The 23,953-nt window shown below is 38.4% G+C and overlaps 1 pseudogene; it reads right to left on the minus strand.

The window, feature by feature from the left end:
* LOC119542513 overlaps positions 1 to 23,953 on the minus strand; it is an 81,624-nt pseudogene that overhangs the window by 32,564 nt on the left and 25,107 nt on the right.

Raw genomic sequence — 23,953 nt, forward strand, 5'->3', positions numbered from 1 at the left:
AATTTGGATAGAATTTGAACCTGTGGAATTGGTGTCCAGAATTATTCCCAAACCACAACCAGCCCATCTTCTTGTCAGGATGCCCTCAGAAGAATGATTTCAAAACACTAAAAAATGGAACATGTTCTTCCTTCCAAATTTCAGAACTTTCCAGAAATTAGCTGAAAACATGTCCAGAAAACTATTAGCTATTTTTAGTCACGTTTTGGCCATTAAAAGAGACTTCTCTTGAATCCAGCAATTATCAGAAGGGTACACAGTAACATGTTCAAAATCATAGCCACAAAACTTCTGTGGAAGCTGGAGGAAGGCACTGAAATCTCACTTCCTTAAAGAACTTTGAATTAAATGTTAGAAATCTCTATTAAGACTGAGGAGGCAGAAGGCCATGTGGATGATTTTTCATTTAAGGAATATTCCAAAATCTAATTGTTTCTCTGCCTCATAAAAGTTTTCCTTCCATTTTGAAGTTTTCTACACTAATATTCTGAGTTTGCTCAGGGAACACTTAAGAACAACCTGTTGTACTTTTCAGCAGGGCTTAAGTGAGTATATTGGATGGGTGATTGTGTATCAGCTATGGCCAGAGTGGCCTGGAGGAAAGGAAAGGTAATAACATCATAACTTGGTTTAACTAACACCTCTATATAACAGGCTCTGTGTGAAGCACTTTATCTGCCTTATCACATTCAATTCCAAAACAAGTCTCTGATATCATGCTACTGTGAACTCACATGTTGCAAGTCAATCTCTGAAAATTTAAGACACTTGAACAAAGTGGCCTATCTCATAAGTGGGAGAGCAGGAATTCAGTTCTAGGTTTGTTTGTCCTGCAGAGGCTGTGAAAGTTTGGGGCAGCCACATCCTCATGCAAGACCTGAGTTTCCTCCCTGTAAACAGGGATGACAGTGCAAATGGGCCATGAGTGGAGCTCTGAGAGTGTAAATGCCTCTGTTCTGCAGATGTATGGCCTATACCTGTATTAAGATATGAACTGAGAGGGTCTCTAAAGTGCTTTCCTCCTCTTGGACAGTGGGATTTCATGACCTGTCCCTGGAACAGAGTTTAAAGGGCTTCTTGGTGTTGGCACTATGGCCATTTGGGTCATGTAAGCCTGTGGTATGGGCTGTCCTGTGTCCTGCAGAATGTTAAACAGCATCCCCAGCCTCTATCCACTACATGCTAGTTGCAGCTCCTCAGCTGTGACAATCCAGTGGTCATGGCAGCTGTAGTGGGAGGTACAGAATTATTTCTGGTTGACAACTGCTGCCTGGAAGAATGCTCAGGTAGCCCAGCACAGACCCAAAGCCTAGTCCACAATCTGGATTTCAAATGGACTCCTCTTTCCTTATCCTTGGTATGGCCCAGGAATCAGCCAGTATATCTAGTTGTTGAATTGATCGAAATCTGAATACTACCAGCAGCTTCTAGTCAAAACGTTTGATTAAAAAAGACAGAGTCAGATCCTGAAGGGACTCAAAATCTCATCCAGGAGGACGGGCCCAAACTGAGCACTGAGCAGAGGCCACTAGCAGGAGTCTACTGGCACACTGGTGCCTAGTTCTGGGGAAGAAACATTCATGAGCAGCCACTGGAAGAAAAAGGAACTGTGCTTGGGCCAGGCCATATCATGACAACAACAGGAGCTAGACATTGCTTTGGGCACTCTGTGGAGGGCACTCCCTGTGGTGCCCTATGCTTTCTGGGACTGGGAGCAGAGGAGACCAGCTGCCCTCCACATGGACTTATTTAGGCCTCATCCTGTTTAGGGGTGGGGCACAGGCTCCAGCCTTCCTGATTGAGGGCCTGGACTGTGGTCAGTCACTGGGTGTCCCTGATTCTCAGTTTTCCCCCTCAAGTCACATGGGATAAAAAATTGCATTTCCCCTTAATTGAGAGAACTAAACAAGACAATGCCTATGTAACCTATGTCTCTATTAAAGTGGGAACACAGAGGGCCTCTAAAGTGCTTTCATGCTATCACACAATGAGTTTTCATGAGTTCTCTCCCTACTACAGCATTTCTGCATCTTGACACTATGGTCTTTTGGGTCAGAAAAATGTGTGGTTGGGGCTGTCCTGTGCACTGTAGAGTATTAAGCAGCATCTTAACATTCTCAGTTTTTCTGACAGTAACATGGGATGAATAAACACATCCCTCTTTAGTGGCATTTAATGAATAAGATAATTCCTATGAAATAATATCAGTGCTCATTAATCATGAATTCTTGTTCCTGGCACTTTTGTGGTCATTTGTGGATATGCACAGAGCAGGCAAAGTGACCATGTGCATGTTCCCAAGCTGAGGTTGAGGAAGCTGGCACTCAGTCTCCTTATCTCAGCATTCATAAGGTAAACAAGTGTCCTTTCCACAGTGTATTCAGTGACATTTTTCACATTTTTGTCCATTTTCTGGGTGTTTCCTTTTTATAAGACCCTCCCTCCCAGTCTAGTGTTGAGATGCTGTCTAGTGTTCTTGAGCACAAGAAAGCAGTGATGTGCCTTTTGGAGAAAATACTTGTGTTCCATAGGCTTTGTTCTGGCCTGAATTTGATTGCTGTTGGCTGTGAGTTCAGTGTTAATGAACAAATACCTGTTTAAAGGACCCCAGTTACCTTCCCCCTCCCCATAGGGTGATGATTAAACTTCCTTAACTTTATATTCAGAGGCCTTGTTCAAATGCTGCTCTAAAATGTCCTGAAAGCTGTAATACTGTTTGTAGATTGGGCTCAAGAGGGACAGTCTTCAAAAGGCAGTGAATCGGAGGCGGGGCAAGATGGCAGACTGGTGAGCTGTATGTTTTAGTTACTCCTCCAGGAAAGTAGGTAGAAAGCCAGGAACTGCGTGGACTGGACACCACAGAGCAATCTGACTTTGGGCATACTTCAGACAACACTCATGAAAACGTGGAACTGCTGAGATCAGCGAAATCTGTAAGTTTTTGCGGCCAGGGGACCCGCGCCCCTCCCTGCGAGGCTCAGTCCCGTGGGAGGAGGGGCTGTCAGCTCCGGGAAGGAGAAGGGAGAAGTGCAGTGGCAGCCCTTATCGGAAACTCATTCTACTGATCGAAAATCCAACCATAGATAGACTGAGACCAGACACGGGAGAATCTGAGAGCAGCCAGCCCAGCAGAGAGGAGACAGGCATAGAAAAAAAACAACACAAAAAACTCCAAAATAAAAGCGGAGGATTTTTGGAGTTCTGGTGAACATAGAAAGGGGAAGGGCCCTGAGGCGCATATGCAAATCCCGAAGAAAAGCTGATCTCTCTGCCCTGTGGACCTTTCCTTAATGGCCCTGGTTGGTTTGTCTCTTAGCATTTCAATAACCCATTAGATCTCTGAGGAGGGCCCTTTTTTTTTTTTTTTTTTTTTTTTTTTTTAATCCTTTTTTCTTTTTCTACAACAATTACTCTAAGAAGCCAATACAGAAAGCTTCAAAGACTTGCAATTTGGGCAGGTCAAGTCAAGAGCAGAACTAGGAGAGCTCTGAGACAAAACGCAATAATCCAGTGGCTGAGAAAATTCACTAAACACCACAACTTCCCAAGAAAAGGGGGGTGTCTGCTCACAGCCACCATCCTGGTGGACAGGAAACACTCCTGCCCATCGCCAGCCCCATAGCCCAGAACTGCCCCAGACAACCCAGTGTGACAGAAGTGCTTCAAATAACAGGCACACACCACAAAACTGGGCGTGGACATTAGCCTTCCCTGCAACCTCAGCTGATTGTCCCAGAGTTGGGAAGGTAGAGCAGTGTGAATTAACAAAGCCCCATTCAGCCATCATTTCAGCAGACTGGGAGCCGCCCTACACAGCCCAGCAGCCCAGAACTGCCCTGGGGGGACGGCACTCACCTGTGACATAGCACAGTCATCCCTCAACAGAGGACCCGGGGTGCACGGCCTGGAAGAGGGGCCCACTTGCAAGTCTCAGGAGCCATACGCCAATACCAAGGACTTGTGGGTCAGTGGCAGAGACAAACTGTGGCAGGACTGAACTGAAGGATTAGACTATTGCAGCAGCTTTAAAACTCTAGGATCACCAGGGAGATTTGATTGTTAGAGCCACCCCCCCCCCTGACTGCCCAGAAACACGCCCCATATACAGGGCAGGCAACACCAACTACACACGCAAGCTTGGTACACCAATTGGACCCCACAAGACTCACTCCCCCACTCACCAAAAAGGCTAAGCAGGGGAGAACTGGCTTGTGGAGAACAGGTGGCTCGTGGACGCCACCTGCTGGTTAGTTAGAGAAAGTGTACTCCACGAAGCTGTAGATCTGATAAATTAGAGATAAGGACTTCAATTGGTCTACAAATCCTAAAAGAACCCTATCAAGTTCAGCAAATGCCACGAGGCCAAAAACAACAGAAAATTATAAAGCATATGAAAAAACCAGACGATATGGATAACCCAAGCCCAAGCACCCAAATCAAAAGATCAGAAGAGACACAGCACCTAGAGCAGCTACTCAAAGAACTAAAGATGAACAATGAGACCATAGTACGGGATATGAAGGAAATCAAGAAGACTCTAGAAGAGCATAAAGAAGACATTGCAAGACTAAATAAAAAAATGGATGATCTTATGGAAATTAAAGAAACTGTTGACCAAATTAAAAAGATTCTGGACACTCATAGTACAAGACTAGAGGAAGTTGAACAACGAATCAGTGACCTGGAAGATGACAGAATGGAAAATGAAAGCATAAAAAAAAGAATGGGGAAAAAAATTGAAAAAGTCGAAATGGACCTCAGGGATATGATAGATCATATGAAACGTCCAAATATAAGACTCATTGGTGTCCCAGAAGGGGAAGAAAAGGGTAAAGGTCCAGGAAGAGTATTCAAAGAAATTGTTGGGGAAAACTTCCCAAATCTTCTAAACAACATAAATACACAAACCATAAATGCTCAGCGAACTCCAAATAGAATAAATCCAAATAAACCCACTCCGAGACATATACTGATCACACTGTCAAACACAGAAGAGAAGGAGCAAGTTCTGAAAGCAGCAAGAGAAAAGCAGTTCACCACATACAAAGGAAACAGCATAAGACTAAGTAGTGACTACTCAGCAGCCACCATGGAGGCAAGAAGGCAGTGGCACGATATATTTAAAATTCTGAGTGAGAAAAATTTCCAGCCAAGAATACTTTATCCAGCAAAGCTCTCCTTCAAATTTGAGGGAGAGCTTAAATTTTTCACAGACAAACAAATGCTGAGAGAATTTGCTAACAAGAGACCTGCCCTACTGGAGATACTCAAGGGAGCCCTACAGACACAGAAACAAAGACAGGACAGAGAGACTTGGAGAAAGGTTCAGTACTAAAGAGATTCGGTATGGGTACAATAAAGGATATTAATAGAGAGAGGGAAAAATATGGCAGACATAAACCAAAGGATAAGATGGCCGATTCAAGAAATGCCTTCACGGTTTTAACGTTGAATGTAAATGGATTAAACTCCCCAATTAAAAGATATAGATTCGCAGAATGGATCAAAAAAAATGAACCATCAATATGTTGCATACAAGAGACTCATCTTAGACACAGGGACACAAAGAAACTGAAAGTGAAAGGATGGAAAAAAATATTTCATGCAAGCTACAGCCAAAAGAAAGCAGGTGTAGCAATATTAATCTCAGATAAAATAGACTTCAAATGCAGGGATGTTTTGAGAGACAAAGAAGGCCACTACATACTAATAAAAGGGGCAATTCAGCAAGAAGAAATAACAATCGTAAATGTCTATGCACCCAATCAAGGTGCCACAAAATACATGAGAGAAACACTGGCAAAACTAAAGGAAGCAATTGATGTTTCCACAATAAATGTGGGAGACTTCAACACATCACTCTCTCCTATAGATAGATCAACCAGACAGAAGACCAATAAGGAAATTGAAAACCTAAACAATCTGATAAATGAATTAGATTTAACAGATATATACAGGACATTACATCCCAAATCACCAGGATACACATACTTTTCTAGTGCTCATGGAACTTTCTCCAGAATAGATCATATGCTGGGACATAAAACAAGCCTCAATAAATTTAAAAAGATTGAAATTATTCAAAGCACATTCTCTGACCACAATGGAATACAATTAGAAGTCAATAACCATCAGAGACTTAGAAAATTCACAGATACCTGGAGGTTAAACAACACACTCCTAAACAATCAGTGGGTTAAAGAAGAAATAGCAAGAGAAATTGCTAAATATATAGAGATGAATGAAAATGAGAACACAACATACCAAAACCTATGGGATGCAGCAAAAGCAGTGCTGAGGGGGAAATTTATAGCACTAAAGGCATATATTAAAAAGGAAGAAAGAGCCAAAATCAAAGAACTAATGGATCAACTGAAGAAGCTAGAAAATGAACAGCAAACCAATCCTAAACCAAGTAGAAGAAAAGAAATAACAAGGATTAAAGCAGAAATAAATGACATAGAGAACAAAAAAACAATAGAGAGGATAAATATCACCAAAAGTTGGTTCTTTGAGAAGATCAACAAGATTGACAAGCCCCTAGCTAGACTGACAAAATCAAAAAGAGAGAAGACCCATATAAACAAAATAATGAAAGAAAAAGGTGACATAACTGCAGATTCTGAAGAAATTAAAAAAATTATAAGAGGATATTATGAACAACTGTATGGCAACAAACTGGATAATGTAGAAGAAATGGACAATTTCCTGGAAACATATGAACAACCTAGACTGACCAGAGAAGAAATAGAAGACCTCAACCAACCCATCACAAGCAAAGAGATCCAATCAGTCATCAAAAATCTTCCCACAAATAAATGCCCAGGGCCAGATGGCTTCACAGGGGAATTCTACCAAACTTTCCAGAAAGAACTGACACCAATCTTACTCAAACTCTTTCAAAACATTGAAAAAAATGGAACACTACCTAACTCATTTTATGAAGCTAACATCAATCTAATACCAAAACCAGGCAAAGATGCTACAAAAAAGGAAAACTACCGGCCAATCTCCCTAATGAATATAGATGCAAAAATCCTCAACAAAATACTTGCAATTCGAATCCAAAGACACATTAAAAAAATCATACACCATGACCAAGTGGGGTTCATTCCAGGCATGCAAGGATGGTTCAACATAAGAAAAACAATCAATGTATTACAGCACATTAAAAACTCGAAAGGGTAAAATCAATTGATCATCTCAATAGATGCTGAAAAAGCATTTGACAAAATCCAACATCCCTTTTTGATAAAAACACTTCAAAAGGTAGGAATTGAAGGAAACTTCCTCAACATGATAAAGAGCATATATGAAAAACCCACAGCCAGCATAGTACTCAATGGTGAGAGACTGAAAGCCTTCCCTCTAAGATCAGGAACAAGACAAGGATGCCCGCTGTCACCACTGTTATTCAACATTGTGCTGGAAGTGCTAGCCAGGGCAATCCAGTGAGACAAAGAAATAAAAGGCATCCAAATTGGAAAAGAAGAAGTAAAACTGTCATTGTTTGCAGATGATATGATCTTATATCTAGAAAACCCTGAGAAATCGACGATACACCTACTAGAGCTAATAAACAAATTTAGCAAAGTAGCGGGATACAAGATTAATGCACATAAGTCAGTAATGTTTCTATATGCTAGAAATGAACAAACTGAAGAGACACTCAAGAAAAAGATACCATTTTCAATAGCAACTAAAAAAATCAAGTACCTAGGAATAAACTTAACCAAAGATGTAAAAGACCTATACAAAGAAAACTACATAACTCTACTAAAAGAAATAGAAGGGGACCTTAAAAGATGGAAAAATATTCCATGTTCATGGATAGGAAGGCTAAATGTCATTAAGATGTCAATTCTACCCAAACTCATCTACAGATTCAATGCAATCCCAATCAAAATTCCAACAACCTACTTTGCAGACTTGGAAAAGCTAGTTATCAAATTTATTTGGAAAGGGAAGATGCCTCGAATTGCCAAAGACACTCTAAAAAAGAAAAACGAAGTGGGAGGACTTACACTCCCTGACTTTGAAGCTTATTATAAAGCCACAGTTGCCAAAACAGCATGGTACTGGCACAAAGACAGACATATAGATCAATGGAATCGAATTGAGAATTCAGAGATAGACCCTCAGATCTATGGCCGACTGATCTTTGATAAGGCCCCCAAAGTCACTGAACTGAGCCATAATGGTCTTTTCAACAAATGGGGCTGGGAGAGTTGGATATCCATATCCAAAAGAATGAAAGAGGACCCCTACCTCACCCCCTACACAAAAATTAACTCAAAATGGACCAAAGATCTCAATATAAAAGAAAGTACCATAAAACTCCTAGAAGATAATGTAGGAAAACATCTTCAAGACCTTGTATTAGGCGGCCACTTCCTAGACTTTACACCCAAAGCACAAGCAACAAAAGAGAAAATAGATAAATGGGAACTCCTCAAGCTTAGAAGTTTCTGCACCTCAAAGGAATTTCTCAAAAAGGTAAAGAGGCAGCCAACTCAATGGGAAAAAATTTTTGGAAACCATGTATCTGACAAAAGACTGATATCTTGCATATACAAAGAAATCCTACAACTCAATGACAATAGTACAGACAGCCCAATTATCAAATGGGCAAAAGATATGAAAAGACAGTTCTCTGAAGAGGAAATACAAATGGCCAAGAAACACATGAAAAAATGTTCAGCTTCACTAGCTATTAGAGAGATGCAAATTAAGACCACAATGAGATACCATCTAACACTGGTTAGAATGGCTGCCATTAAACAAACAGGAAACTACAAATGCTGGAGGGGATGTGGAGAAATTGGAACTCTTATTCATTGTTGGTGGGACTGTATAATGGTTCAGCCACTCTGGAAGTCAGTCTGGCAGTTCCTTAGAAAACTAGATATAGAGCTACCATTCGATCCAGCGATTGCACTTCTCGGTATATACCCGGAAGATCGGAAAGCAGTGACACGAACAGATATCTGCACGCCAATGTTCATAGCAGCATTATTCACAATTGCCAAGAGATGGAAACAACCCAAATGTCCTTCAACAGATGAGTGGATAAATAAAATGTGGTATATACACACGATGGAATACTACGCGGCAGTAAGAAGGAACGATCTGGTGAAACATATGACAACATGGATGAACCTTGAAGACATAATGCTGAGCGAAATAAGCCAGGCACAAAAAGAGAAATATTATATGCTACCACTAATGTGAACTTTGAAAAATGTAAAACAAATGGTTTATAATGTAGAATGTAGGGGAACTAGCAGTAGAGAGCAATTAAGGAAGGGGGAACAATAATCCAAGAAGAACAGATAAGCTATTTAACGTTCTGGGGATGCCCAGAAATGACTATGGTCTGTTAATTTCTGATGGATATAGTAGGAACAAGTTCACAGAAATGTTGCTATATTATGTAACTTTCTTGGGGTAAAGTAGGAACATGTTGGAAGTTAAGCAGTTATCTTAGGTTAGTTGTCTTTTTCTTACTCCCTTGTTATGGTCTCTTTGAAATGTTCTTTTATTGTATGTTTGTTTTCTTTTTAACTTTTTTTTTTTATACAGTTGATTTAAAAAAGAAGGGAAAGTTAAAAAAAAAAAAAAAAAAAGAAAAACAAGGGAAAAAAAAAAGATGTAGTGCCCCCTTGAGGAGCCTGTGGAGAATGCAGGGGTATTCGCCTACCCCACCTCCATGGTTGCTTAACATGACAACAGACATAGGGGACTGCTGGTTTGATGGGTTGAGCCCTCTACCATAAGTTTTACCCTTGGGAAGACGGTTGCTGCAAAGGAGAGGCTAGGCCTCCCTTTATTTGTGCCTAAGAGTCTCCTCCTGAATGCCTCTTTGTTGCTCAGATGTGGCCCTCTCTCTCTGGCTAAGCCAACTTGAAAGGTGAAATCACTGCCCTCCCCCCTACGTGGGATCAGACACCCAGGGGAGTGAATCTCCCTGGCAACGTGGAATATGACTTCTGGGGAGGAATGTAGACCCGGCATCGTGGGACGGAGAACATCTTCTTGACCAAAGGGGGGATGTGAAAGGAAATGAAATAAGCTTCAGTGGCAGAGAGATTCCAAAACGAGCCGAGAGATCACTCTGGTGGGCACTCTTACGCAAACTTTAGACAACCCTTTTTAGGTTCTAAAGAATTGGGGTAGCTGGTGGTGGATACCTGAAACTATCAAACTACAACCCAGAACCCATGAATCTCGAAGACAGTTGTATAAAAATGTAGCTTATGAGGGGTGACAATGGGATTGGGAAAGCCATAAGGACCAAACTCCACTTTGTCTAGTTTATGGATGGATGTGTAGAAAAGTAGGGGAAGGAAACAAACAGACAAAGGTACCCAGTGTTCTTTTTTACTTCAATTGCTCTTTTTCACTCTAATTATTATTCTTGTTATTTTTGTGTGTGTGCTAATGAAGGTGTCAGGGATTGATTTAGGTGATGAATGTACAACTATGTAATGGTACTGTAAACAATCGAAAGTACAATTTGTTTTGTATGACTGCGTGGTATGTGAATATATCTCAATAAAATGATGATTAAAAAAAAAAAAAAAAAGGCAGTGAATCAAAGAACTTCCAGGGAATCACTATATGTACATTTAAGGAGGAAGCAAAGGGATAAGGTAACTTTAAACAAGACACATAAACCAAGGTTAAAGTTGAGGGATTGCTGTAACCAGTGACTCCAAGGAACCTATCCCTCTAATTCCTCATAGGCCAGATTGGTGCTTCAGAAACTTCAGAGAACACAGCTACTGTGAATGTCGAGAACTGAATATATTGTCTTATACAAGGAAGCCCATAAATATGAGCTCTCTTTCAACTTGGTTCCACTTATACTACAAATGATTTTATCAAGTATTCTGCTACACTTCTCATAAGTTCAGGGCCTTGTGTAAAATGCTAATATTTTAGGGAGTAAACTTTATGTCTTGCAACCCATAGTGGCAAAACAAAGTAAGACACAAACCTATGTAAGGCCAGACTCTTTGGTTCAGAAAATATATTACTTCATTTCCCCTAAGAAGTAAGCTATCTCTTACATGTATAATGCATTGGAAAGTATCTTATACTTTCAGTTAGCCACTGGGAGCCTATCTTTTATGCTTTTAAATATGAATTAAATCAGCCAGCTTACCTAACAGGTACCCAGGTAATTATACACAAAGTTGTGTTTGCTGCCCAGAAGGCCTGGAAGGGGGCCAGCTGTGGCTTCTCCTGTGAAAGGCTGAGAAACACAATGTTCTGCATTTGGGGAATAGCATGTGGTGGGGTGGGGGGAGGGGGCACTGATCCTGGTGCCTTGCAGGAAGGAGCTGTGCAATCATGCCTTTAAAGGTAAGCCTGGGGACCCTGAATCAGCACTAGCAACCCCCATAAGGGAGACTTACTACACCTCTGAATGTAGGAGGGATTAAACCACTGTAGAAAGGGATGAAGTAGGCACAAACCAAGACCTGAGAAGATAAAAGGGAGTGAATCCACCAGCCAGAACATAGTCTGCCTGCCTTTTATTTCCCTGTGCCTCTTGAAAGCCTTATCCAAACAAGCAGGCAACAAAGCTGAAAATTCTCTTTGCACAGAGAAAATGCTTTGATCAATGGATTGAGTGAATGATGAACCAATTTAGGACTTGGATTTTAGGTATTTGAGTTTTCCCTACACTATAAGCTCCTTAACAGCATTGCCTGTGCTACCATTAGACTTCTAGCCTCTGTTTCCCACAACAGAGCCATGCTGGCAACTAGAGACAGGACCAAGAGTTATTGGCTCTTGACAAATTGAGAAGGGGCTAGACTGGGGACTTCTCAAATGCTGATGTTCATGAAAACCTCTGGAGAGGTTGCCAACACCCAGATTGTAGGCTCCTCCCTGGATATTCTGATATACTGTTTCTGGGGTGTTTGCTGTAGAATGTGTATTTCTAAAAACTTTCATGTGCTGCTGCTGCTGCTTCTCTAAGCACCAGATTTGGGGTTGTACTGAGATTAAGAGAAGTAAGCAAAATGGGATACTGATTCATTGACAGGTAATCATATGGGAATGGACAGGTGCTGGTTGTGAAGCAAAAGCTTCTGTACACAAGAAAGAATGAAGCAGGCTGCTTAGATGATGCTGGGCTGCTGGTTATGTGGGCAAGGTTGCCATCTTATACAGTCCTGTGTTAAGCATCAGCCCAAATAAATGGCATTTTGATATTGCAGTTTATCTTCTCTGTGCTGGGTCCTGGGGCCTCACTCTAGAAGGCCCCTTCATGATGGAGCATGTGTAGAACATGTCAGAGAGGGACACATTCTGAAAATGTTCCCTGGAGGAGGTGGTCATGAGCCTAGTCTTGAAGAACGGGTATGGATTATTTGAAATTGAAACTGTCCTGGAATATTTAGGGCTTACAGATGCAATAGAATGTACCACCTGAGGCACACAGGGTCACACACCAAAACAGCATCACATACAGAGTTCATTTACATCTCATGAGATAGGGCAGGTAGCCTATGACTTCCTACTCTATGTTACTTCCAAAACTAAACTTGATGACACCCAGTGAAGTAAACATCTTACATCCACAAGTTTGTCTTTGGACTGAAAATGGGACACCAGTGTGTTTTCTCCATCAGAGGTCTGATGAGTGAGACAGACAGTTTTCCAGAGATGATCTGGTGGATATTGGCTGGGAGGTGTTCCTGGAGATACTCTCTACAGTACTTGCTTATGTTGAAGGATGGGTGGAGGATGCTGTACTGGTTTTAATGTATTATGTCCCCCAGAAAAAGCCATATTCTTTGATGCAATCTTGTGGGGCAGATGTATCAGTGCTAATTAGATTGGAATCCTTTGAGTGTTTCCATGAAGATGTGACCCACCGAACTGTAGGTGATAACTCTGATGAGATAATTTCCATGGAGGCATGGCACCACCCATTCACTGTGGTCCTTGATTACTGGAGCAGTATATAAGCTCAGAGGAGGGAGCTTGCTATAGCCAAGAGGGACACTTTGAAGAACACACTGGAATGGAGAGAGGAGCTTCAGCTTACAGACACATTTTGGAGATGGCCTTTGAAAGCAGACATTTGCTCCAGAGAAGCTAAGAGAGGACAAATGGCCTAAGAGCAACTAACAGTGCATTTTTGAGGAGCTGAAGCCTAGAGAGGAACATCCTGGGAGAAAGCCATTTTGAAACCAGAAGTTGGAGCAGATACCAGCCACATGCCTTCCCAGCTAACAGAGGTTTTCCAGATGCAACTGGCCATCCTCCAGTGAAGGTACCAATTGATGAATTACCTTGAACACTTTATGGCCTTAAGACTGTAGCTGTGTAACCAAATACACCTCCTTTTATAACAGCCGATCCTTCTTTGGTGTTATGCATTCTGGCAGCATAAGCAAACTAGAACAGATGCTAAGGTTTCTTTTCCTGGTTCTCTGGGCTAGGTCTGTCAGCATGCATGTAGTATATTCTGGTGGTGGGAGACAACAATCATAGAGAAGAATGTACCACACTGGAGACATGTTATGCTTTATGGAAAGGCCAGATGAAGCCAGACATTGAGAAGACTGACAGCCTTTGTTTCCGTCTTCATTGTCCAACACAGTCACCAGTAGCCAGATGTGGATAATGAACCACTGTCATGTGTCTCGTCCATACATAGATGTCTAAAATAGGCAACCAATTTCAAAGGCTTAGCAAAAACAACAACAACAAAAAAACAAAATAGATCTTGAGGGAGACATAAAACATCCCCTGAAAAAGTTGCCCTCGGTATTCAATTGCCTGGCACTCTGGAGGATGATAGAGACTGAAGAAGTATGCCCCAAACACTGTATCAAAAAGGATATATTTAATCTCCATGATCAGGTAGGAGTTTACTTCCCAGACACACCAGTTCAGACTCCTAACCCTCACTTGGTCCTGCCCAGCTTGGGAGTTTTGCAAAGCACATGGCCTAAGGTCTTTCTGCCACAGGGGCAGAATATAGAGACGCTCACAGTAATGAGTTAGAACCGCATGAAAATCCAGGCATAGGGAATCAAGTTTGCAGAGACCGAGGGTGCCATACAAGCAGCTGAGTTCTGCATACAATAAGAACCCCTGGGAATCAAAAAAAAAAGCTGTGGCAGAACCCTTGGAAAGGGGTGTGCACAGTGAGTCCACCCTCTGTATGCTAAAACACCTAAACTCAAAATGAACTTTGCTTGATTGACCCACCTTTCTAGATTTACCACATCTGAGTTCCAAAGATGGTATACACTAACAGAGAAAAAACAAGGTAGACAAGTCTTAAAGGAAAAAAAAAAAAAAAAAAAACAACAGTGGGAGGTTTAACTGAAATCCTATAAGATAGGATGCATCTCAGAATCCAACATTGTAAGGAAAAGGGGTCACTGAGGAGGGAAGGAATTTAAACAAATCATATTAACTTGGGAAAAATTGTATAAAAAATCATCAGAACAGATAAAAATTCCTGGAGAAAGAAGTGAGGAAAGGAAGCTTTCTCCTGGACATGAAACAATTGCATAAAAAGAACAATTTAAAAAATGGTACCAAATATCTAGAGGAAGAATAAGATGAAGAAGACCTGAGAAAATGTGAACAGTTTAATACATATTACTCCAGAATAAGTTGGATCAATTGTCAGAAAAGAGCCTTAACACAAAGCTAATCAACAACCCTGGAGAAGAGGGAGACATTGACCAGAGTTAACACATCAAAATAGTCAGATTCCAAGACTTCAGCAAAAAATTATAAACCATTCAAGAAAGAAGAAGATATGGCTCAGTCAAAGGAACAAATGAAAACTTTAGATGAGACAATGTATTTGGAAGAACGGACCAATTTCAAATAGATCTCCTGAATCAGTTCAAGGAGATGAAGGAAATATGGATACAGAGCTAAAGGATATTAGGAAGAGCATTAGGAAGAATTCAAAAGTTTAAAAATGAACATAAAAAATGGGAACAAAAGATACCATAATGGTGATTAAAAATACACTAAAGGCATCCAACAGCAGATGTTAACAGGCAGAAGAAGGAATCAATGAGCTGGAAGACAAGAATATCACAATCGTTCAGTTAGAGGAACAGACAGAAAAAAGAAAGAACTTGAGCAGTGTCTCAGGGATTTGAAGCACACAAATGTATGTGTTTTGTTTGTCCCAGAAGGAGAAGAGAAGGGGAAAAGAGATAGACTATTTCAGGAAATGATGGCTGAGATTTACCTAATTTTTGTGAAAGGCCTAACTGTACTTGTCCAAGAAGTGTAACATAATTGAAACAGAATAGATCCTAATAAACCTACTCTGAGACACATACTAATCAGAATGTCAAATGCCAAAGAGAGAGAGAGTTCTGAAAGCAGCAAGAAGGAAGCAATTCATCATATGCATGGGACCCTCAATTAAGACGAAGTGCCTGGTTCTCATTGTAAACCATGGAGGTGAGTAGGCAGCGGTATGATATATTTAGGATACTTAAAGAGAAAAATTGCAAGGGAAAAATTCTTTATGTGACAAACTTGTCCTTCAAAAATGAGAGTTTACAATATTCCCAGATTAACAGAAGAGCTGGGGTGCCAAAAAAAGACCTGTCCTTCAAGAATTACTAAAGGGAGTTCCACAGAATGAAGGAAAAGAAAGGAGATAGTGGTGTGGAGTAGTGTGAATAAGTGAGCTCTTAACTCTTATTTAAAGGGTAAGTTCAAAACTCAATAGTAGTCTTTCCTATACTGTTTAATTCCTATAAGAGCATACAATTGAACAAGAAAAAAGCATATTTCCTGAGAATGGACACGCAAAATTCAAAGAGGTAGTGTGAGACACAAACAACATAAAGGGGAAAGAAATGGTTATGGGAATAGAGAATGTGTATGCTATCAAATCTAAATTGGTATGTTTTTAAATTAGTAGCTTATAGATGTAGGTTGTATAATATAAACCCCAGCATAACTACATAGAAAGTATTTATAAAATACACAGAACCAGAAATGAACAAGTGATCAGATACATCACAAAACATCAACTCTACAGAAAATGACATTGCAATAAAGAATAGAGAGAAAACAAAAGATAGGAAATAGAAAGTCCAAAGGATAAAATGGCCAAAGTAAGTACTGCCTTTATAGTAATTACCCTGAATGTTAATGGATTAATCTTGCCAAACAAAAGACACAGATTGCCAAAATGGATAAAAAAAGATTGATCCAACTCTATGTTTACAACAGAATTCCTTAAACAGAAAGACACAACTCTGTTGAAGTGACAGGATGGAGGAAGATATTCCATGCAAACAGTATCCAAGAAAGAGCTGGGATAGCTATTCTAATAGACAAAATAGACTTTAAGTCAGAAATTGCTAGACAAAGAAGGACACCATATATTAACAAAATGGACAATTTACCAAGAATAAATAGCAATCATATATATTTATGCACTTAAAAACATTGCTCTAAAATTCATGAGGCAAACTTTTGCAAAATTGAAGGGAGGAATAGACACCTTTAAAATAATCATAGGGGACTTCCATACACTTCTCTCATCAAGGCAGATGAGCAATAACAAAACAGTGAACTTGAATATATGATAAATGAACTAGTTCTAACAGTCATATACAGAATATGGCACCCCTAAACAGCAGGATATATATTCTTCTCCATTGCACATGGATCATTCACCAGGCCAGACCACATATAGGGTCACAAAACAAATGTCAATAAATTTAAAAAGATTCAAGCTATACAAAGCATATTCTCTGATCATAAAGGGATGGAATTGAAAATCAGTAACAGGCAGACACCTGGAAAATCTACAAAATATACAGAAGTTAAAGAACACGCACTAAAAATCAGTGGGTCAAAGAAGAAACTATAAAAGAAATCAGTAAATATCTTGAGTCAAATGAAAATGGTACCACAAGTTATCAGCACTTATTGGATGCAACAAAGGCAGTGCAGAGGGAAAATTTAGAGGCCTAAACATGTACATTTAAAAATATAAAAAAGCTAAAATCAAAGATATAACTGCACACCTGGAGGAAGTAGAAAAAGAACAGTAAACTAAATACAAAAATAGCAGAAGGAAATAGATTAGAGAAGAGATAAATGAAATTGAGAATTATAAAACATCAGACAGTATTAACAAAGCCAAGTGTTGGTTTTGAAAAGATCAATAAAATCGACAAACACAAATTTAGACCAACAAAGGCAAAAAGAGAGAAGATGCAAATAAAAGTATAAATGACACAGGGGGCATTACCATTGACCCCACAGGAATAAAAGGGACTATAGGAGGATACTATGAACAGCCATAAGCCAACAAATTAGACAAACTAAATGAAATGAACAAATTCCAAAAAAAAAAAAAATGCACTCTATAATGATTTGAAAAGAAATAGAAGACTTCTAAAGAGCAATTACAACTTAAGAGATTGAATCAGTCATCAAAAACCTCCCAACAAACAGAAGCTCAGGGCCAGATGTCTTCACAGGTGTTTTACCAAACATTCCAAAAACAAAGTTCCAAAAAATTTGACAGTAGGGAACACTACCTAACTCATTCTCATCACCCTCATACCAAAGTCAGATAAAGATAAACTACAAGAAAAGGAAATTATAGACTAAATAAAGCAAGAATCCTCCATACAATAATTGCAAATCAAATCCAACAGCTCATTGAAAGAATTATGTAGCATGATCAAATGTGTTTTTATCCCCTATGCTAGGGTTGTTCAACATAATAAATCAATTAATATGATATGCTACTTTAAGAGCACAAATGGGGAATAATTTCATGAGCATCTCAGTTGATGCAGAAAAAGCATTTGACAAAATTCAACATCTTTTCTTGATAAAAAACAATTAGACAGCTAGGAATAGAAGGAAATTTCCTCAACATTATAAAAAGAATATATGGAAAACTCACAGCTTCCATCATACTCAATGTAAAAGACTGAAAGTTTTCCCTCACAGATATTGAACAAGACAAGGAAGCTCACTGTCGCCACTATTACCAACATGTTACTGGAAGTTCTAACCAAAGCAATCATGGAAGAAAAAGAAATAAAAGCATCCTGATTGGAAAAGAAGAATTAAAACTTTCACTCTTTACAAGTGACATGATATGATATATAGAAAGTCCTGAAAAGTCAACCACAAGCCTACTAGAGCTTGTAAATGAATTTAGCAAAGTTTTGGCCTTTAAGGTCAATGCACAGAAATTAATGGTGTTTCTAGAGTAGTAATGAGAAACGTGAGGAGGAAATCAAGAACACAATTCCATTTACAATAGCAACTGAAAGAACTAAATAACTAGGAGTAAATTAAACCAAGAATATTAGTGACACATATGTAGAAAACTGCACAATATTGTTCAAAAAAATCATGGTAGACCTAAATAGATTGAAGGACATTGCATGTTCATGGATTAGAAATTTAAATATTGTTGAGATGTAAGTTCCACCAAAAATGATTTACTGATTCACCCCAATCCCAAATTCCAGCATCCTACTTTGCAGGAATGGAAAAACCCATTATCAAATTTATTTGGGAGCATAAGTCACATGGAATAGCCAAAACTGTCTTGAAAAGGCTCAAATTTGGAGGACTCACACTTCCTGACTTTAAATTTTATTAAAAAGCTAAAGTGTTTAAAACAGGATGGTACTACACAAGCTTAGATATATGGACTAGTGGAATTGAATTGAGAGTTCAGAAATAGATTCTGAAATCTAGGGTCAATTGAGTTTTGTCAGTGCTGCTCTTTTAAAAAATGGTATTGGGAGAACTGGATATCCATATGCAAAAGAATGAAGGCCTAACCCTATCTTACAAAACATATAAAAATTAAGCCAAAATGGATGAAAGACATAAATATAAGAACCAGGTATGAAGAAACTTTAGGGAAGTTTCTTCAGGATGTTATATTTACGCAGTGGTTTCTTAGATTTTACACACACAGCACAAGCAACAGGAGAAAAATAGATAAATGGGAGCTTATCAAAATTAAAAACTCCTGTGCATCAAAGAACTTTATCTTGAAAGTGAATACACAATCTAGTCCATGGGAGAAAATATTTGGAAAATAAATATCTGATAAGAGTTTTAATATCTAGAATATATAAGGAAATCCAACAACTCAACAATAAAAGACAAGCAACCCAATTTAAAATTTTGCAAATATCTTGAATAGACATTTCCCCTAAGAGGATATACAAATGGGCATAAAGTACATGAAAATTGCTGAACATCATTATCTATTAAGAAAATGCAAATCCAAAGTACAAAGGATCATTTCACACCCACTAGCATGGATCCAATTGAAATAAACAGGGAATTACTAGATTTGGAGAGGATGTGGAGAAATAGAACCACTCATTCATTGTGGGAATGTAAAGTGGTGCATCTGCCATGGAAGATAGTTTGGCAACTCCTCAGGAAGCTCAGTATAGAATTACCATTTAACCTGGCAGTCCTGCTACTAGTGGGTATATACCCAGAAGAATTGAAAGAAGAAACTTGAACAGGTATTTGCACACCAATGTTCAGTGCAGCATTATTCAAATTGCCAAAAGATGGAAGCAACCCAAGTGCTCATCCACCAAAAAATGGATAAAGAAAATAAAGTGGAGTAGGAATGAAGTTCTGGTTCATGTGATGACATGGTTTAATCTTGAAGATGAGTGAAATAAGCCAGGCACAAAAGGGAAAATATTGTATGATCAGAATGATATGAAATAATTAGAATAAACAAACTCATAGAGTTAGAATCTCAAATATAATCATCAGGGGCTGTGGTTGGTATCTGGAATGGGGAGTTATGCTTAATTTGTACAGAATTTCTATTTAGTTTGATTGTATAGTTTTGGAAATAGATGGCGGCAATGGTGGCATAACATTGTGAGCATAAAAGCACTTATTTATATATATTTGAATGTGGTTACAAGCGGGAATTTTTAGGACATACATATGTTACTAGAATAAAAATTGAAAAATAGAATATAGGGTTGTACAATACTGGAAATCCTAAAGTAAATGACTCTAGTTAATAGTTAATAATTAATTATAAAAAATTCTTTGATGAATTATAACAAATGCATCACGCTAATGCAAGGTGTTAATATTTTAACACCTTAAATATGGGAAACAATACATCCTAATGTAAGCTATGGACTACAGTTACTAGAACAATAGTCATATATTTAATCAGTTGTAAAAAGTTACCATAATAATGCAAACTGTTAACAACAGATTTTTATAATGTAAATAATGGAAATATAGAGAACACTATTTTTACACAAATTTTTGGTAAATGTACAACTTCTCTAATTAAAACAATTTTTTAAAATTCAGTTTTATTGAAATATATTCACATACCATACAATCATCCATGGTGTACAATCAACTGTTCACAGTACCATCTTATGGTTGTGCATTCATCACCCCAATCTATTTTTGAACATTTTCCTTACACCAGAAAGAATCAGAATCAGAATAAAAAATAAAAATAAAAAAACATCCAAATCACCCACATCCCACCCTATTTTTCATTTAGATTTTGTCTCCATTTTTCTACTCATCCATCCATACACTGGATAAAGGGAGTGTTATCCACAGGGTTTTCACAGTCACACTGTCACCCCTTGTAAGCTACACTGTTTTACAATCATCTTCAAGAGTCAAGGCTACTGGGTTGCAGTTTGGTAGTTTCAGGTATTTACTTCTAGCTATTCCAATATATTAAAACCTAAAAATTGTTATCTATACAGTGTGTAAGAATGTCCACCAGAGTGACCTCTCAACTCCATTTGAAATCTCTCAGCCACTGAAGCTTTATTTTGTATCATCTCACATCCCTCTTTTGGTCAAGATGTTCTCAATCCCATGATGTTGGGTCCAGATTCATCCCTGGATGTCATATCCTGCAGTGCCAGGGAGATTTACACCCCTGGGAGTCAGATCTCATGTCACCCCCCATCCCACCCTATTTTTCAATTAATTTTTGAACCCATCTTTCTACTCATCTGTCCATATACTGGATAAAGGGAGTGTGAGCCACAAGGTTTTCACAATCACATAGTCGCATCATGTAAGCTACATAGTTAAACAATCATCTTCAATAACCAAGGCTACTGGGTTGCAGTTCAACACATTCAGGCATTTACTTCTAGCTATTTCAATACCTTAAAAACTACAAAGGGTTTTCTATATAGCACATAAGAATGCCTTCCAGAATGACTTTTTACTCCTTTTGAAATTTCTCAGCCACTGAAATTTTATTTTGTTTCATTTCTTTTCCCCCTTTTGTTTGAGAAGGCTTTCTCAATCCTATGATGCCTGGTCCAGGCTCATCCCCAGGAGTCATATCCCACATTGCCAGGGAGATTTACACCCCTGGGAGTCCTGTCCCACATATGGAGGAGGGCTGCCAGTTTACCTGCTGAGTGGGCTTAGAGAGAGTCCACATCTGAATATTTTTGTGTCTAGCTTATTTCACTTAACACTGTATCTTCCATGTTCATCCATGTTGTCACATGTACCAGCACTTCATTTCTTTCTATGGCTGAATAATATTCTATTGCATGGATACACCATATTCTGTTTGTCCATTCACCTGTTAATGGACACTTGGGTTGCTTCAAACTTTTGGCTGTTGTGAATAATGCTGTGATGAACACTGCTGTACCAATATCTGAGTCCCTGCTTTCAATATTTTCAGTTATACCTAGGAATTGGATTGTTGAATCATATGGTGGTTCTAAATTTACATTTTTGAGGCATGGCCAAACTGTTTTCCACAGAGGTTTCTCCATTTTGCATTCCCACCAACAATGTGTATCGGTTTCTTTTTCTATGCTCCCTTGCCCACTTCTTATTTTCAGTTTTTAATAACAAACATCCTATTCTGTGTAAAGTGGTGTCTCATTGTCATTTTAATTTGCATTTCTCTAGTGGCTACTGATGTTGATCATCTTTTCATAGACATAGAATATCAACTTTGGAGAAATGTCTATTGAAATCCTTGGCCCATTTTAAAAATTTACTTGTTTGACTTTTTGTTGTTGAGTTGTAGGAGTTTATATATTCTGGATATTAAAACCTCATCAGATATATAATTTCCAAATATTTTCTCCCATTCCATAGGTTATCTTTTCACTTTCTTGCTAATGTCCTTTAAATTCATAAAAGTTTAAATTTTGATGAAGTCTCCCATTTATCTGTTTTTTCTTTTGTTGCTCATATATTTGGTCTAAAATCTGAAAATTTATTGTCTACTATGAAGTCCTGAAGATATTTCCCTATATTTTCTGGTAAGTGTTTTACAGTATTAGCTCTTATATCTAGGTCTTTGGTCCATTTTGAATTGTTCTTTGAATGTCATGAGAAGTTAGTGTCCACATTCATTCTTTTGAATATGTATTTCTGGTAACCCCAGCATCATTTGTTGAAGAGTCTACTTTATCTCCCATTGAATGGACTTGAAATTCTTGTCAAAAATCAGCTGGGCATATATTCATGTGGCTTCCCTGGACTCTCAATTCTGTTTCACTGTTCTATATGTCTATCCTCATGCCAGTCTCACACAGTTTTAATTCCTGTATCTTTTTGGCTAGTTTTTAAATAAAGAAGTGGGAGTTGTCCAACTTTGTTCTTCTTTTTTTCCTGAAAAGATTATTGGCCATTAGGGTCCCTTTCTGTTCCTTATGAATTTGAGAATCAGCTCTTCCATTTCTGCAAACAAAACAAAACAGTAAAAAAACTTGCCAGAATTTTGATAGGGATGGCATTGATTGTAGATCACTCTAGGCAAAATTCACATATGAATCATATTAAGTTTTCTTATCTATGGAAACAGTATGTCTCCATTTATTTACATCTTCCATTATTTCTTTCAGCAATATTTTGTAGTTTTCACCATACAATTCTTTCACATCCTAATTTAACTTTATCCCCTTTGTTGTATTCTTTCAAAAGAATTGTAAATGAAATTCTTTAAAAGTCTTTTCCAGATTGTTCATTATTGGCATATAGGAATCTTACTGAATTCTCTGTGTTTATCTTGTATCCTGCCACTTTGTTGTATTCATTTATTAGTTCTCATAGTCTTGTGGATACCTTGGGATTTTAGGATCATGTCATCTGTGAACAGGTGTAATTTTACTTCTTCCTTTCCAATTTGGGTGCCTTTTATTTCTTTCTCTTTTCTGACTGCTGTGACTAAAACTTCCAGTACAATGTTGAATAACAATGCAGACAGCAAGAATCTGAATCTTTTTCCTGATCATAGGGGAAATGTTTTCAGACTTTCACCATCAAATATAATATTAGTTGAAGGTTTTCCACAAATTCCATTTATCATACTGAGAAAGTTCCCTTCTATACCTAGTTCTATGCTTGTTTTTAATTAAAGTATTTCATATTTTTTCAAGTGCATTTTCTGCATCAATTTAGATGATCAGGTGACTTTTTTTCTTCATTCAAACAATATGGTGTGTTATAGTGATTGATTTTGTAATGTTGAACCATCTTTGCATCACTGGAATAAATCCCTCTTGGACATGGTGTATAAACTTTTTAATACACTTTTGGATTCTGTTTGTCAGTATTTTATGGAGGATTTTTGCACCTATGTTCATAAGGGTTATTGGTCTGTGTTTTTCTTTTTAGTGCTTTCATTACCTGACTTTCATATCAGGGTAATGCTGGCCTCATGGAATGGATTAGGAAGTGATCACTCCTCTTCTATTTTTTGGAAGAATTTGAGAAGGATTAGTATTAAATATTTAAATGTTAATTGAATTCAGCAATGAAACCACCTGGGCCTGGAATTTTCTCTTTTGGGAGGTTTTGATTACTGATGCAACCTAGTTACTTGATATAGGTCTGTTGCAATTTTCTATTTCTTCCTGTTTCAGATTAGATAATTTGTATATTT

This window comes from Choloepus didactylus, chromosome 8 (genome assembly GCF_015220235.1).
Source record: "Choloepus didactylus isolate mChoDid1 chromosome 8, mChoDid1.pri, whole genome shotgun sequence".
NCBI classification, from domain to species: Eukaryota; Metazoa; Chordata; class Mammalia; order Pilosa; family Megalonychidae; genus Choloepus; species Choloepus didactylus.